Source organism: Camelus dromedarius, chromosome 15 (genome assembly GCF_036321535.1).
Source record: "Camelus dromedarius isolate mCamDro1 chromosome 15, mCamDro1.pat, whole genome shotgun sequence".
Lineage (NCBI taxonomy): Eukaryota > Metazoa > Chordata > Mammalia > Artiodactyla > Camelidae > Camelus > Camelus dromedarius.
The window spans coordinates 56,427,534-56,443,597 of record NC_087450.1 but is presented as its reverse complement, the minus strand read 5'-3'; positions in this window follow the sequence as shown (position 1 = coordinate 56,443,597).

Here is a 16,064-nt window from a genome sequence, read left to right as displayed (position 1 = left end):
AACCAAGTAAGACAGTTTTGATGGCTATTAAACTGGTACCTGAAGAATTATAAAGAGTTTTACATTTGCTGGAAGGTAGAGGGGTCCTTATTTATTCTCTCTCACCAACGAGATCTATGAATTCTTTTTACTCCCTAGGTTGGTTTCCTGGCATTTCTCAACACCTGGAAAACACATAAAACATGTCATATTTGAGAAATTTAGTGGGCATGTTTCAAAAGTTGGGTGGAAACAATTTAGAAAAAGATACCTTTGTTTATTTGGAAAAATAAGTGGAGCTTGGAAAAGTGTAAGTTATTTTGAATTTAAGGGTTTGAATGACATTCCTGTGCCAGAAACCAACGATTCTCTTCTATTTAAAATAATTTTTTTTGGCAAAGGTTAGGATTTCGACCATATGAACTTTGAATACAAAAGTAATCTCTTATTTTCACCCTAGTTCAAATTATTGGCTATGATAGGCCCAGCAAAGATGGAATTGATAAAAATAGCAAATTGCTGTTGTTTTTATATCTCAGAAAAACAGCATCTACGACTTCTGACAACTGTTTCCTAGAAGGAATTGGAACGTCCGAGTGCAGCCTTGTAAACAGCTGTACAGACACCTTGAGGATAACCAGTGACTATGTACAGCCTTTGCGATAGGAGTCTGTTTGATTTCTGTGGCACCCCATAGACTCCTGCAGACTCTTAATAGCAATTATTAAGAACGCTCACAACCACCATCTTCTTTTCATTATGAAAGTAGCACCTATTTATTACATCAAATTTGGAAAATACATTTAGCATGATGACCATGATAAGACTGACTAGCGGAGCCTTTGAGAAAAACTTCCGTGTCAGACTCCTTAGGGTTGTCTTTTGAAGGCTTTGAGACGAGACTCAACTCTGGTGGATAGAGGGGGGTTTGCCACTGAGTGAATGTCCCAGTCTTCCATTATCCCCAGAAGATGTAAATCTTGGAGGAAGAAAGGAAGACTCAGGAGATAAGCCTTACTTATGTTTTATAAGTGGTAGTAATAGATATGGTGGTAATACTAGTAATGGTAAAGATATTGACAATAATAGTGATATACTGGCATAGCGCCCATTACATCCCAGATACTGTTCTGTTTGTTCTTTCATTTTTTAATTGCAGTATAGTTGATTGACAATGTTGTGTTAGTTTCTGGTGTACCGCATGGTGATTCAGTTATATATATACACACACACATTTTTTTATTATAGGTATTACAAGCTATTGAATATAGTTCCCTGTGCTATACAGTAGGACCTCGTTTATCTATTTATATATCGTAGTTAGTATCTGTTAATCCCAAACTCCTAATTTATCCCTCCTCCCCCTTTCCCCTTGACAGAGAAAGACAAATATCACATGATATCACTTATATGTGGAATCTAAAAAAATGACACAAATGAACTTACTTCCAAAAAAGGAACAGACTCACAGTCATAGAAAACAAACTTATGGGTTTCGGGTACTTTTCTGAATACTAGATGTGAACTCATTTTGTTCTCATAATAACGTTATGAGGTAGGGACTGATATTTTCACAGTTTTGCAGTTTAGGAAATTAAAGCCCAGAGAGGGTAAGCAATTAGCTGAGGGTCCCACAACTGGTAGGTGTTGGAGCTGAGATTTGAGTGCAGGTGCTGTAGAGGCGCCGTGGAGAGCAGAGGATGGGCCATTGCCTCAGGGAGTGTGTAGGCAGAACTGGGAAAGCTGAGTGATGTCCTTCCCCTTGAGTAGAGGAGGTGGCAGGAGCAGTTCCAGATAGAAGAGGCCACCTGCACCTAGGAAGGCGGGGCTATCACAGAGCGAGCTACTGCAGGGGGCACACACCAACAAAGGTGCGGGAGAAGAAACAGAGGAGTTTATCATAGGGTACAGTCAGGGTGGCCCCTGGAAGCAAGTGGGGACCACTTCAGGGAGACTAAATTCTCGCTCACCTGTTGGGGCCAGGGCCTCATGGAGTGGGTAATATATATAAATGTATAAGACAGAATTTAAAAAAATCACTCTTGTTGTCACCACTGAAAGGTGACTACTTTGAACATTTTGGTACTTGTACATGTTTGTGTGAATATGGACATAAAAATGTGTTTTTCCTTAATTTTATATTATAAAAACTTTCTGGACGTATGCCCAGGAGTGGGATTGCTGGATCATATGGTAACTCTATTTTTAGTTTTTTAAGGAATCTCCATACTGTTTTCCATAGTGGCTGCACCAAATTATACTCCCACCAACAGTGTAGGAGGGTTCAGTTTTCTCCACACCCTCTCCAGCATTTATCCTTTGTGGACTTTTGAATGATTGGATAAATAAGTAGTATTCCACACAATGGAATACTACTCAGCCGTAAAAAGAATGAAATAATGCCATTTGCAGCAACATGGATGGACCTGGAGATGATCAAACTAAGTGAAGCAAGTCAGAAAGAGAAAGATAAATACCATATGATATCACTTACATGTGGAATCTAGGATATGATACAAATAAACCTACTTACGAAACAGACATAGAAAAGAAACGGTTACCAAAGGGGAAAGGTGGGGGAGGGATAAAGTAGGAGTTTGGGATTAGCATGTAAAGACTACTGTACACAGAATAGATAAACAAGGTGCTATTGTATAGCACAGAGAACTATATACAATAGCTTGTAATAACCTATAATGAAAAAGAATATATATATGTGTGTAACTGAATCACTATGCTGTCCACCAGAAACTAGCACAACATTATAAATCAACTATACTTCAATAAAACAAATCAACAAAAAACTTTCAAACATACATAAAAGTTGAAAGAATTGTATGGTGAACACCCATATAGTTACCATCTAGATTCTATCATTATTTTCCTATATTTGCTTTAGCACATCTCTGTCTGTCTGTCCCTCTGTTGATCAGTCTGTCTGTTTTCTTATACATTTCCTAGTTAGTTACAGACACTGGTGCATTTCATCCCAAACACTTGAGATCTGCAGATACTCACAACACAGACACACACACATGCACAAGTATGCATGATGCTTTTTCATGGGACATGATATTCTAAGCCCTTTTCCCTCCCCCTGAAATTTTTTATGAATATGGCTTTTAGGGGTTATGGAGTATTTAATTGGTGGGCTCTATCACAAATTACTTCAGCAACCTGAAGAAAACTTCCCAAGCTGCCTCCACTACCCTCACCTGTCCCAGGCCAGCTGTGTCCATCCTTTTTCCTGCCCTCCTTTTACTGAGGAAGAGCTGCCTGGAATAGTATCTGTACCAAGTAGCTGCACAATAAATATTTATTGAATAAATGAATTTAAGCAGGACCATTTTGGGAACATTCACTGCTTCCAATTGTGTCCATCATCTATGCAGACACTGTAAGAAACATATTTATTTGCATTTATAAATTGTTTCCTAAGAATGGACTTTAAGAAGTGCAATTATTAAATCAAAAATGATGAGTGTTTTAAAGACCTTTGCTGTATTTTGCCAAACTGTTTTCTAGAACACCATTAGGAGAGTACTGCTTCTCCATCTTTCTGCAGAGATTGTTTTTGTTTTTTTGTTTTTTTGCAGGATTGGTTTTTACAAGTTTTGTAGCCCTTGTTAATTTAGTCAAGATGCTATATGAGGACTTGACATCTTGAAAACAAAAGATGATTGTAGACTATGAGTTGCAGATGTTTTACTGGGTTTTAAAATCCAACTTACTGGATCTTTTGAGTGATTTCTCTCACCTCCATCACAAACCAGTTTCAAAAATAGACACTACTTCTCCCACTAGTGGATTCTCGGTCTGAGCTAACATGAACTTGCCTGAGCAAAGATGTAAGGTGTCTGACCTGGAATCCAATGACTGATATGATGTCTTTGTCTGTATTCTCTGCTTTGCTCGGTCGAGAATGCCAGTCATTCCATCTCAGCAACAAGTTAACACTTGCACACGAGACTCCGTCTGATGAGAGACAGCAGAGAGTAGTGCAGTTTGGTGGTAGTGGCTGGGATGAATAGCAGTTGTGATGTGACTCTTAAGAAACATGCTCACCGCCTTAGCATACAAATGAACTTTAATCTCCCTGACGTTCAGAACACTTCTTTTTTTTTAACTGAAGTATAGTTGATTTACAATGTTGTGTTAATTTCTGGTGTATAGCATAGTGATTCAGTTATATATATATATGTATTTTTTTTCTTTTTCTTATTCTTTTCCATTATAGGCCATTACAATGTATTGACTATAGTTCCCGTGCTATACAGTGGGACCTTGTGGTTTAGAACACTTCTTAAATATCATGATCCATTCTCAATTACCTATTAGTGGGAGGACGGGATAATAGACAACTGAACTCCAAATATAATTTAAAGTACTCATGTCACTGCTTAGATGTGACTTTCTTCATTTATCAAACTATAAAAAAAAGAACCTTTCCCCCAAAGCTTGTAAACCACACAATTCCGCTACTAACCACCGAGGCTCACCCTTTTGGATTTCCCCTGCTGTACTGTGGTTGGGGTGCTAATTGGCAGGGAAAGTGCCAGATGGCAGGCCGCTGGAAAGAAAAGCAGCGAAAGTTGGAAGACCTGCACCGGCTGCCCACGGGATGACCCATGCAAAATGGAGATGCACCTCTGAGGAGTTAGTTTGCTGTTGAAGACCCTCCTCCGCTTAAGTGGAATGTCAGGTTGGCAGCGGGCTCCAGTCCCCTCGCCTGCTAAATCGGAATTGTAATCACACCAAGCTCCCGGGCAGGCCAGGAGGAGTAAATACAATCAGATAAGGGCAGCTGGCTAGGAGACCATCCTTCCTTGGGTACCTACTTTGAGTCAGACACTTGGCAAGGTTTTTCATTTAATTCGTGCGTTGACTTGGTAAGGTAGCATGTCTCTGCTTGATGGGTGGGTGAACCACGGTGGGGAAACTCACTGAATATCGGAGACCAAGGAGTCTGACCTCACTCCAAAGCCATTGCTCTTTCTGCTGAGCCACGGGGCAGAAGTGCCTGGTGTTTTTGCAGACACTCAACTGTCTGTTATTACTGGAGAGCATAGAGGAAGAAACCCCAAGCTACCTCCTTCTTATGACGGTAAACAGCATACATTTCAAGCTGTTGGGGGCCTTTGTGTTCTGATTTTCAACATCTAGTTTACCTGCCCTATTTTAACCAATTCACATGAAGTTTGTTATATAACAAGCACATGCTTTTTACTGTGTATGATTTATGTTACATAAATCTAAAGGCTGCTGACTGCTAGCAATCTTTAAAATGTAATGAGCTGAAAGATTCGCTTTGCGCCTTGGGGCAGGATGGCTTTGGTTTGACCATCCACTGAGTTCAACTTTTAGGAGGACACATTTGCTGCATCCCTTCAATAATGCAACTGAAACCTGGATTCCAAGCAAATGTGGATGAGATTTAAGTCTCTGAGAATGATATCAACTTAAATAAAACAAGGCTTAAGCAGAAAGTCCTTGCAAAAACCCTGTGTCCACATTCCACCAGGATGATGCAATAGAGGTTAGATCCAGACGGCGTCTCCCTTTGGGTCCTGTGACCGCTCCGTGGAGAGGGAAATAAGGCAGCCAAGAGATGGAGAGAGTCAGCTCACAAGAGCTGCAAATCGCAGTGGGGTTTTCTGTGGCTTCGTGTCCTTAGCTATTGCTGATTTTCTCAAATACAAAGATGTCTGTAAAAAATGTAAAGTGAGAAAATTTTTGGTTAATTGAGGCCAAATTTTGTATTAAAAGAAGAGTGAATCAGAGTTTAGCTTCCTTATCGTTAAAGACAAAAATCCCTATGTGGATAAAAACAGCCTAACATTTAGTCTTGGTGGTTTTGTTGGAAAGCACATGCGATCATGACCACATTGTCCCCAAGCTGGATGTCGATATCAGATTTGCCACGTGCTGTCCTTCATATAATAAGATGCAGATTATGGGACCTAGGTTGAGTTACACAATTCTGTGTCTCGCATTTTTTCATCTGTAAAACGGGATAATAGTGGTACCCACCTTAAGGTGCTGTGTGCAGATTAGGTGTTTTAAATACGAGTTAAATATGCACATTTAAATTAAATAAGTAAATCTCTTGGAACAGACTCAGACACATTGTAGATGCTGAGGGCTTGCGGGTCTTCTTCTTACATGTATTAGGGCAGCAAGAACGTGCTGCTCGGTGTGTGAGGTCTTTGCAGCCTGACAGGTCTGCGTGGGAATCCAGCCCGGCTACACACCACATCCCCAACCTTGCGCAAGTCACACAAAGCCTCTGAGCCTCTATTTGCCTCATCTGTAAAGATGGGGATGTCAATTCCTAGTGCAAGTTATGAGGCGAAGGACAAGATAAAGTCAGACAGTACATAGTAAGTGTGGGGTGCAGCACATGGCTAGTACTCTCAATAAATATTTGTGAAAAAAAGTAAGAAGGATGAAAACTGGATACTTCAGTATCCAAAGTACTTTAAAAATTTGAGTGTCTACTATGTCTCAAGCAATCTGCATTTTAAATATTCCTTACAATTCTGACTGTCACTCCTACTTCAGAGATGATAAATTGGAACTTGAACCCCTGATCCTACAGCATATCCTCCTCCATGCTTGACCTCTGATCATAAATCCCACGTCTCAAAAGTCACACATCTGATTTTTCTGACTTTCAGTGGCCTGTGTGGCTTCCCTCTGGATCTTCTAAATTGTTACTCTAATTAGCAATAGCGATCTAAGCTTGGATCCAGTACCAGAAAGAGAACAGTTAAACTCGAGCTAGTGTGAGAGCCCCCTGGGGCTCCTAGGACCTGTTCTGCCACTGAGACATCCCAGACCTCCTTCTCTTCCTTTGAAATACACAGCTGTAGCCAGATTTATGAAACCAATGAAAATGTTGTACATAAGTCAATTTGTAGGCACTGGGAAAGTATACTGAATACACTAGAACTTAACTCTTTAAAAAATAAAAAACCATTTTGTTAAACTTTACTTGATGAATTAATAATTTACTCAGTTTAAGTTTGTGTGAATCTGCTTTTTCTTGAATTGGTTCATGTGGCTCAACTCATGGTGAATTTTTATGAGTGTGATAATCCCATCTCTTTCCAGCCTTCGCCACCCCCCCCCACCCCCCCCCCCCACCCCCCCCCCGCTGGCACTTCCCTCACACCCTTGGCTCTGATCTCAGGCAAGCCATTTGGTTTTTTTTTAGCCTGCACAGGTCACTGGGCTGGGTGACGCTCAGACGAGGTCATGAGCATTTTCAAATTTCATAAAATGGGATGCTGATGATTATAATACTATCTGGATGGGTGCAGTGTGTTTCCCTGGGACACTCTTCTTTATTTCCATTTATTAAGCTGTATTCCTGTAGCTTCTGACCACATCTTCATAACTTAGTAACTAGATTAACATTAGCTCCTGGGGATGGATCTTGTCTAATTATCCTTTATTTCCTGCAAGGTTAGCACAGGCTGGCGGATAGAGAAGTTTTTTTTTTTTTAATAATTTTTTGCTAAGATAGAGACTTTTAGGCAATGGTGGTGTGATGAAGATGGATTGCAAGATCCCCGCTCTGTGCCCAACTGAATGAACAAAAGTTGTAAAAGCCAAGAAAGATTCAGCAGCGGCAAAGCAATCAAACTCTGAAAGGGGTAAAATGGGATGCTTTATCCTTTGATAGGCAAGTCTAAGGATGGAAACAAAGGATTCCTGGCATATCTTGGTATAGCTCTGACCCATGGCTTCCTCATCACCCACCTAGGTCCCCAGAATAGAGAAATAAGGGGAATAAAGAAAATTATATAATTTCCCATTAGTGCTGCTAAACTTCAAGAGACTAGAATTAGAGAATTCTGAATAAGATAGATCCCACCCCATGGGAGATGCTAGGAGGCTGCTCTCTGTCCGTGGCTCTGAGTTGGGGGTAGAGTTTCATGGGAGAAATCCCATGACACTTGCCAATGTAGCATCTACGTGCTTGGCACCTGCCTGTTATGGAAATCCCAAGCTGAAAAAAAAACAACATGAACCTGGGTCCTGCCCATTGAAACTTTTGGGGGTACACATCAGAAGCAAATACAAAACTGCTCTGTGGGGACTCTTCCACCCACTGTTCAGAATTGCTTCTTCTGAAATTTGTTGAGTCTTGCTTTGTGGCTTAGTGGATGATGTATTTTTTGAAACGATTCCATATGTTCAGGAAAAGAAGTGCCTTTTGCACAGTCTCCTGTTTCTGTCTAGTTGGGCACTTTCCCAGTCTGGGCACTACCTGCCCTGATTTCTAGTTTACTTTCTCCAAATTTCAGAGGTACACCCTGGTAAATGTGTATTGTGGATTTAAAACAAAAGTTTCTGTCTGTTTTCTATTAAGAATCCTCCATTCCTGGTTAATTTCAACATAATGATTCTTCTAAGCAGATTCAAATGAGTGTTGGAGAAACTGCATCTTTAAGTCATTTTGAGTGTTTGGGTGTCACCATGTCCAACTGAAGTTCCCTGAAACCTATTAGCTAGCTGACCTGCTTCCTCCTGATTAGATCTATTTTTATGGTGGTTCTTGCTGCTATTATGGTAAGACCGGACAGCTCTGTCATGAAGGAGGATTTTGAAAGATGTGAACTGTTTGTTTTGACTTTTGTCCCTTGTTGTAGGGCCAAGCTTGTGCAAGTTACCCCTGTCTGCTTGTGAGTCCCAGGAGCCAGCATGGGCAGTTGGGATCTAAGAACAAAAGATCCCTGGGGAAGATGACACTTGGGGCTTAGGGGCAGGGCTGCTGGGCCAGTCGTCTCTCTTAACGCAGGAATTCTCCCTTTGAGTTCACACTCAGTGTCTCTCCATTTGGTTTCAGTAGCGAAGTTCTTTTTCTGTCTAGATTGTGTGTCCTTCAGGGGCATGACGTAGGAGTCCACTGGTATCTGTTAGGTGTTTCCTTTGCTTTAGACACATTCTATAAGACACTAAATCCTCAAGACAGTCAACAAAAGTGGTCTCAGAAAGCTGAAGAAACATGCCCTAGTCACATGGTTAGTGGCCGTGCTGAAAATCAGACCCCAGTGTGCGCTCTGACCCCTTTACCTGTGCTCGGCCACGCTGTCAGTGAGATCAACTCTCTTGGCCAGTGTTCACTGGGTGTTGATGGAGTAGGGCAGGAAGGATGGAATTCTATGAATTACTTGATACGTGATAATGGAAGCTTTCCTTACCAAATCTCAGGCTGGTACATTGAGGAGAAAACCCTCAGACCCAGAGGAACAGTGAAAGGAATGTCCCACCTGGCAGGCAGAAACCTTCAAGAAGGAGATCTTGAAGGGATATTAGAGGATAGAGTGGCTTTTCAGGCCAGATCTCAGCACTTCAAAGCCAAAGAGGAACCGCCTGTAGCATAGTTACTGCTGGTTAGCGAGCACTCAGGGTCCTTCCCAGTATGACCTTTGTCTCTGCGCCCAGCCTCTTTTCCCACTGCTGTTCCCCACCCCGCCCCACGTGGGACAGCCTGCTGCTCGCCACCTCACCGTGCTCTCACGCCTCTGTCCCTTTGCTCATGCTGTTTCCTTTACCCAGAATGCTCCCACCTATTCTAAAACCCCGCGCTTTGAAAAAGACTGCTCTCCTTCAAGTCCAAGCTCAGGAGTCTCATGCAAAGCCTTCTCTCAGCACAGTCCTTCTGACACAAGCTTTTCAAGGGATGACATCCTGTTTATCTCTCTAGCCCCAGGGCTTAGCACTATGCAGCATGCACATCAGACCCTGAAATAAGTGTTAGCTGCGAGGATGGCTGGATGAATTCCTGGCCCAGCAGGGAGGGGTGGAGCAGGACTGTGGAACCGGAGCAGTCCCAGTGACACAGGACTGGAGCCCTGATCCTCACACAGCTGCATCTTGGCTTTGTGACCTCAGGCAAATCACTTACCTTCAAGACTTAGATTCCTCACCTGTAAAGTGAGACAATGTTAAATATGGCTCACCAGGTTTACGAGGTACAGAAAAGATAAGAAGTGTAAACTAAACTGTGATGCAGGATTGGCAGTGGTTTGAGAAGTAAAATCCAGTGTACCAGCATGAAATTAAAGGCTGGTCATTACACTGCATTAGAATTAAGTTCTGAGCCTCAAAAGACACCATAAAGGAAGGGAAAAGACAGTCTACAAGCTCGGAGGTGATAACATGGAACATCAATAACTGATGAAATCCTAGTGTTAAGGACACACAAAATCAATAAGGAAAATCCACCCCATAAATATGGATAAAGGCAAGACAGACATTTCACAGAAGGGGAGACCCACGTGGTAAGTAAACATCTGAAACTAGAAATCAAGGCCAACACGAGATGCCATTTTGTGTCCATTTGGCAAAATTAAAGATGTTTGACAGTTCTCTGTTTTGGAAGGAATATGGGTCAGTGGTGTTTCCGCTTCTTTGCTGTGGAAGTGTAAACTGCGATAATCGTTCTGAGAAGCAATTGGTGATTTTTTTTATAAGTGTGAACATTCTCATACTTAAGCACCCAGCAGGTCTCTCCTAGGCATATACTTAAGGGAAGGTCTTGCACATGTGTACCAGATGTGTATAAGGATATTCACAGAAGTACTCTTTCTAGTAAAAAAAAAATCAAATGAGTCTATTGGCAGGAGAATGGATGAATAAACTGTAATATAATGACACAAGAGAATATTGTGTATAGCAATGAAATCAGTCAACTTTAATGATAAACAATCCGGATCAATAATGATCACATTACTGTAAATAGAAAAAATAAGTCTGGTACCTAGAGTATGACGATAACGTGGAGTTGAAAATTAAGAAAACTATGTATATAGCACAGGGAAATATATACAATATCTTGTGGTAGCTCATGGCAAAAAAGAATGTGAAAATGAATATACGTATATTCATGTATGACTGAAAAATTGTGCTCTACCCTGGAAATTGACACAACACTATAACTCAATAAAATAAAATAAAAAATTAAAAAAATTAAGAAAACTAAATAATACACTGATGCAATGTACACAGATGCCACATGAGGAAAAACACAAAATTTAGGACGGTGGTGGTTATGTCTGGTGGGGGAGGGAAAATGGGAGGAGCACAAGTAAATGAAACTTGACTAGATATGCTCTAGTTCTTGGCTTTAGGTGGTAGGGTCATGGAAGTTCTTCATGTTTTTAAACAAATAAATAAACGCAAAGCAGGGCGATGCCAGTCAGTGAGCCACTGCTGATTCAGTTCAGTTCTGTGTATTGTGTTTTGACCACACATTCATTTCGTTTTCACTCTGTGTGTGTGTGTGTATGTGTGTATGTGTATGTGTATGTATTGGTAGTGTGTGCATGTTCCTGGTGTTTGGAGGAGGATGTTAGAAAGGGGAAGAGACACTTGAGTGACCCTGGGTCAGGTTGTCATTGACCACAAATATAGGAGAATGGTCACTCCAAACAACAAACAATCTTGGGAAAGTTACTTCCGTACTGTGCCTCAGTTTCCCTGTCTCTGAAAAAGGGAATGGACTCAGAGGCTCGGAATTCCTGAATCTCTGCAGCTGGCTCCTCCTTCCTTCCCCTCTCACTTTGCAGACGTTTTTCTCAGGCCTCTCTTCTTCTGGGTCTGCCTCCCCCATCCCTGCCTTGGAGGCTAGGCCCGGGCGAAGCAGCCACGTGCAGAGTCCTGGCCGCAAATCCACGCTGGCATCTCTTTTTTCTGCTCTGACTGTCCAACCACATTTGTTAATCACACAATTTAGTGCCCTGTAAACATGGCCACTGTTTCATTTCCCCACAGATTCTTGGAAGGAACAGCCAGGGAAGATTTGTTTCTAGTCATGAACCAAATATGAAGGTCACATGATTTTGTAATTTTTTTCTTACCAAAGAAATATGGGAGGCTTACGCGGGCCAACCTTCCAATTAATCCTAAGAACAGCTGCCTTCGAGGTGGGTGAGCCTGAATATTATTCACTTTCCTAGTCATTCATCAAAGAAAAGAAAGTGTTCGCTGGCCTCCAAGAGCTTTAATTCATAGGAGGCTAAAATGTAGTGTAGCTGGGAGGTCCTCCATTCACAGGCGTGATGCAATCCGTTACCTGTGCCTACCTTGGGTCTTAAGTGGAGAGGATGGTGAATGACAGGGCTGTGGATGTGAGTGCGCTGACACACACGCAGTGCGAGAGTCAGCATCCTCCCGCTGGTCACAGAGCTTCCGGGAGGTCAGGACCCGCCCCAGAGGCCCCAGCCAGGTGGACTTGTAATCGTTCCTGCTTGTCCTTGGTTACATTTGCATCACGTGTCTGATTCTCAGCTCCATGACCAGCAGGCTTTTCTAGTTGAAAATGTAATTGGATCGTGACCTACCTTAGAAGAGATGAACAGTCGAAGGAGGACAGAATCAAAGTGGGAGGAACCTGCTGCATGAAAAGAAAATCAGCAGTAAAGCCGGATTTGCTCACTGATGAAGAGCAGGGCCCTGGGAAGGGGGAGGTGTGGGAATTTCAGGGCTTCTCCGTGGGCAGGCGCTGTGCTAAGCACTTTGCACAGGTTATTTCAGTCTGCACAGTAACACCGAGGGAGGCATTATTAACCCTATTTTATCCATGTGATTCTTGCTGTACGGATGCTGTGGGTCTTCACAGCAGGCACCTGGTTCCAAGTGGGCGCTTGATATACGTCTGTTGAGTGAATGGATGGATAGATGAATGACTAAAATGAGGTGACCTTGCTCATCTTCATGCTAGTATAAAACATATCTCTGTTGTGAAGTGGTGTTTTCAGGATCCTGGGAGTGCTTCATGCTCTCCTCTGTCTAAGTGGACAGGGAGCTCTCTCTTGGTCCAGGTTCCCAGAATTCCACCTGGCCCTGCCTGATCAGAATGGACCCAAACAGAGAAGTCCCTGCTAGGGACAGACTGGTGAATTATTTTCCAGAATGGTAGAGACAATGAGCTTAGATGGTGATGTATTAAGGGAGTTCAAAATCTAACAAAGAAAGGAGAAATAACTCTTCAAAGGGCTGGGCAGATCTGGAGGAATGGTCGGGGCTCCATTTGGGAGAGCAATAATGGAGCCGTCTTATACATTCTCTCCCTGGAAAGTGACTTTGAAATTTTTGTCCTGTTTCTCAAAGAGGGAAATGGAGAAAGGCCTTGTGTACCTGGAAGGGACACATTCAGGGCCACTTTCCCCTGGGGCATGGTGTCACAGCGTTCTAAGCAGAGTGTTTCTGTCCTCGACTCTCTTCCTTGGTGATTTGAACCCACACCCTCTACTATAGCACCCCTCCCGAAGGCTCCCAAGTCTCTGGGTTCATCCCAGCTCTCTCTCCTGGGCTTTTGACTCATGCATACAACTGTCTCCTAGCTCTTATCCACCTCAAACTTCATGTCTGAATTGAATTCTCCTTCTTCCTCCAAATCTGAGTCTGCAACTGTTACCAGAATTTGCATTCACCTAGGCTAGAATTCTGATGTCCTCTTGTATTCATCAGGGCTCTCCAGAGAAACAGAACCAATCGGATGTGTGTATATAAAAAGATTTATTGGGAAAAATTGGCTCATGCAATTACAGAGACCAAGAAGCCCCGAGATCTTCAGGGTCAGTCAGTTGGGCTTGAACCCCAGGAAAAGCCAATGTTTCTGTTTGAGTCAAAAGGCAGGAAAAGGCCAAAATCCTAGTTTGAAATTGATCAGTCAGGAAGAAATCTGTCATAGAGGGTCAGCTTTTTGTTTGATTCAGATCTTCAGGTGATTAGATGAGGCCCACTCAAATTAAGGAAGCCACCATTAGTCAACCTGTGGACTAAAATGTTAATCTCATTTGAGCACACCCTCACAGAAACACCTAGAAAAATGTTTGACCATATATCGGAGCGCCCTGTGGCCTAGTCAGGTTGATATGTAAAATTAGCCATCACATCTTCCCAACCACACATCATCTTTATTCATTCTCCTCCCTCTTTCTAGTATCTCTGATATCTGCCATTCCTGCTGAGACTGCCACAGGGTCACCAAATACACTCCAACAGCCTCCAAATAGGACTGCTTGCTCCTCCACCCTCAGTGTCCAACCTTCTCACAGCCGCAGCATAAGACCTAAAACAGGTCGCACCCTTCACCTTTCACATTCAATACCTCCTGGTCCCTCTCTTTCCTGCAAAATAACATCCACACTATTTGCATGGCATTCACAACTCTTCTACATTCTACTCCTAACTTATTTCCAGCCTTACCCTCCAGTTCATTACAGCAGCAGCTCAGCAGGCTCCTCTTCATTGCTCAAACACTCCCATCCCTCTACTTCATGGGATTTCCCTGTGTCTTCAAATTCAGGTTTCTCTGCTCACCGCTCAAAAGCCAATACTCGAGGGGCAGGTGTCAGGAGAAAGGAAAGGTGCTTTATTCAGCAAAGCCAGCAACCTGGGAAGGTGGACTCATGTCCCAAGACCAACTCCAAAGATTCTGCTTGGCAATAACAATTTTTAAAGGGGAAAAAGGGAAATAATCTCAGTTAATTATTACAGTAGGAGTTCAGATTCTTTGTCATCTTTCCATTGTGTGCAGACCTACGGACTTCCCCTGATCTTCCTTTGGGTGCTGTCTTACCTGCAGGGTCCTCCTGCAGATTCACTAAGGGAAAGCTGGGGGTAGAGAGTCAGTCATTCTTTAACTACTTAATTCTTCATTCTAACTCCTTTTAACCCAGGAACAGGCTAGGCAAGGCATTGTATGCCTCAGTAGAGCAGAAGTCAGGAGTTAGGTTAAATGTTACCTAGCTATTGCATTTTGATAATTGAGGTTTAAGGGGAGCAGAAATAGACAAATAGGAAAGGGGGAAAAGAGATGCTCACTACACATATTTTTGAAAAGACTCGTTCATTTTGTACCTTGAAGAGCTGATATGCAACCAGCCAGTTCTTTCTGCTCCCAGAGTCAAACAGGCCCCTCCCAGATCTTTGCATTTTGACCCACTGGCCTCCTTGTCCTGATCCTGGTGTGTTTCAGTCTCTTGCAATTGTGTGCACATGTACGATTGGTACATGGGGCACTGAATCTCTATGCAGTTTAATGCAAGTTCTCCCAGCAAAGAATGGGATTAGAGTTAGGAAGACTGGGATGTGAATCCTGCCATATTAATTTCTGGTTGTGTGATGTGGAGAGAGCTACTTAATTTCTCTGAACAATAGTTCCTGTATCTGTACAGTGGTGCTAAAATACCTTCTTCCGGAGTTGTGAACGTTAAAGAAGGTACATGTGAAAATGCTGAAGCCACGTCTAGCTCCTAGTACACATCAGAAACTTTTGTGTGATCAAAGGAAAAGTGAACTTACAAACTTTCTCTTTAACATTTTATTAAGTCATCACATAATGAATATTCATTTTTCATGTATGATTTTCTCCCCATTTTAGTTTGGTTCTCCTCAGTGTACTCTGTCTTCTACATAGTTTCTAGGAGGATTTGAATTTATGTTAAATGTTAGTAATCTCTCTCTCTCTCTCTTTTAATGGCTGATTGCTCAGCCTGACTTTCCACTCGAGAGTAATTAAGGACCGGTGTTACACTTTTGAGACACAGAAGTATGTTACCTGCAGAAGCCAACCACCAGTGAACACTGCCCCTCTGTGGGCGTGGCTTCCGTGAAACAAGAGGGATGCTATGCTGCTTTCCGGGCCTCGCAGGGGCCACTGTGTATCCCCGTCCCGGTTCTCGCTGGGAGAAATGAAGTGTCAAAAATTACATTCAGCTGCGAGAGTTTTCAGCCTCACATTCAGAAAGACCGAGCAGAAGTTGCTAGAGGCTATTTTCAGAGAACTCCTAATAAGTACAGAACCAAAATACAGACACGGTTGTTAACACCCTGGGAAATGCCAAATCCAAGCTGGATCTCAGCCAGCAGAGAAATGGAAAGTCCTAGATAGCTTATCTCAGAGCAAATCTGTATTATGCAGAAGGTGTGAGATGCAATTATACAGGAGAATAAGCCTGCTTCTTCTCCTCTGTGCACCCACTCCTCGGAACTGACAATATCAAAGTACATTTGGCATTTTCTAAATCTCTTTTCCACGAGCAGCACAGTTGCCTGGCCAGTGTTCT